Here is a 2,500-nt window from a genome sequence, read left to right on the forward strand (position 1 = left end):
AAACTTACAGACTGATTGCGATGAAGATTTATGGGTGCACTGCCCATGGCCTAGAAGTCTATTTTTCGTGTGTTTCGTTGGTAACTTGGATCCAATCATGGGTCAGGGATCCAACTAAAGGGTTTATTCAGCAATGTGATTCTTCGCGGAAATAAGGTCTGGTAGGAAATGATTTAGATTTTTTTTACTACGGTAAAATTATATATTTTGAAATTATATATTATTATTATTATTGTTATTGTTGTTGTTGTTAGCATTAAGATTACTAGTACTGCTACTAGTGGTAGTAGTAACAATAGCAATAAAAATAGATTAAAACTGAGAAAGACCCACTTTTTCATCTCTTTGCAACATTTTCTTACTCTCTTTACAATGAACGCTGTTGTCAGAAAAACATTTTCCTGATGAAAGGACTCCGGTTTCTGAGAACCTACAATAAAGCATTTGTAAGTCTGTCCAGTGTTGTTGAAAATGTGCTTCCCTGCATTCACGGGGGAAGGGGGGTTGACTTAATCTCTTTCTCTCTCTCCCTTTCGCTCTCTCTCTATATGTGTGTGTGTGTGTGTTTGTGTGTGTGTGTGTGTGTGTGTGTGTGTGTGTGTGTGTGTGTGTGTGTGTGTGTGTGTGTGTGTGTGTGTGCGTGTGTGTGTTTGTGTTTATATGTGTAATAGATGTCCTCAGCTATCTGTTTATCTCCTTTCTATATTTTGACATAAATATAAACATTCAGGACACGTAATCTACCCTACTGCCGTAAATGTATGTAATTACTTGTGTGTATTTTCGTAACAGCTAATTAAGATATTACTCTTATTTCACTGCTCTTTCATGCGATATTTATAGACGTCTAATGAGCAATTAAAACACACTCATACACATGTAAACACTTCCGAACATGAACTAGTCTGCGTGTAATTGCCTCGAGAAACATATCTAGATGAAATAATAATAATAAAATAGTCATGCCCAACGCGATTTTGAACAGATTCCAAGATCCTAATCTTCGAAATATTAAAAAGATTCCACCTTAAACATGAAAGGATAAGAGTCTCTAACTCATAATATAATCAAAACTTTGTGCTGCAGTTTCTCAAGCAGCTTCAGAGATAAAGACTCTATATTTTACACTTGATGAGAGAAGTTCGCGGGAATAATCTTGGTGAAATACGAGTGTTAGAATAATAATACATATCGCGGACTATCTCACTTTTGATATTAGGACCTAGGTGTGCGCCCGGCTCCGTTTTCTTTCGTTGTGTGTTTTCCCTTTTTCTTTTTAATTTCTTGTTCTTTTACACGTACACTCACTTATTCTCATATTTAATGGAGAGTTATTGTTAATGTGCATAATTCCGTGCAAAATGAGGAGCTGTTGCTTGTGCATTTCTCTCTTCATGAAAGCATATCACTGACAATAACTCTTTGGTAAAAAGAAAATAATAATAATAACGATGGTAATAATAATAATAATAATAATAATAATAATAATAATAATAATAATAATATTAATAATAATGATAATAATAATAATAATAATAATAATAATAATGATAATGATTGATGATGATGATGATGATGATAAGTAAATGAATAATAAACATAATAATAACGATAAAACGAAACAATAATATTGATGATAATCATTATAATAATAATAATAATAATAATAATAATAATAATAATAATAATAATAATGATAATAATAATAATAATATTGATAATAATAATAATAACAATAATGATAATAACAATAATAATTATAAATATTATTATTATGATGATGATGATGAAGATGATGATGATGATGATGATGATGATGATGATGATGATGATGGTGGTGGTGGTGGTGGTGATGACGATGATGGTGATGGAGATTATAATAAAATAGTAAATGCAGATATGTAAACAGTAAAATAAATAAACAAAGTAAATGGGAAAAAAGAAACATCGCAAGGTTGTGTTTATGTGAATATACCTATCATTAGATTCTTGAAGGGGTCCGTGGCTCAAAATAATAATAATAATAATAATCATAATAATAATAATAATAATAATAATAATAATAATAATAATAATAATAATAATGATAATAAAAATAATAATAATAATAATAATAATAATAATAATAATAATAATAATAATAATGATAATAATAATAATGATAATAATAATAATAATAATTATTATTATTATTATTATTATTATTATTATTATTATTATTATTATTATTATTATTATTATTATTATTATAATAATAATAATAATAAATAAAAAATCAAATGAAACCACTCTTATTACATATTCACATTTTCCTTCTACGTAACTACTTGCTCTGGTTCCTTTCAACTTTGCTTCCACCTTTATCAGACACGAAGACCATTAACAATTACCACTTTACCACTGGAATACCTAGCCGAACTATCAACAATAAAAATCCTACAAACACATAAAAAAATGAAACAGTCATCCCATATAAAAATAAAAACACTTCCCATTTCCA

General features: G+C 28.2%; 1 protein-coding gene across 1 annotated transcript in view; it reads right to left on the minus strand.

Moving 5' to 3' along the window:
• Positions 1 to 2,500, minus strand: part of LOC119598258 (beta-1,4-N-acetylgalactosaminyltransferase bre-4-like) — an 11,660-nt gene that overhangs the window by 8,885 nt on the left and 275 nt on the right. The window lies entirely within an intron of this gene.

The sequence above is a fragment of the Penaeus monodon genome, chromosome 41 (genome assembly GCF_015228065.2).
Source record: "Penaeus monodon isolate SGIC_2016 chromosome 41, NSTDA_Pmon_1, whole genome shotgun sequence".
Taxonomy (NCBI): Eukaryota; Metazoa; Arthropoda; class Malacostraca; order Decapoda; family Penaeidae; genus Penaeus; species Penaeus monodon.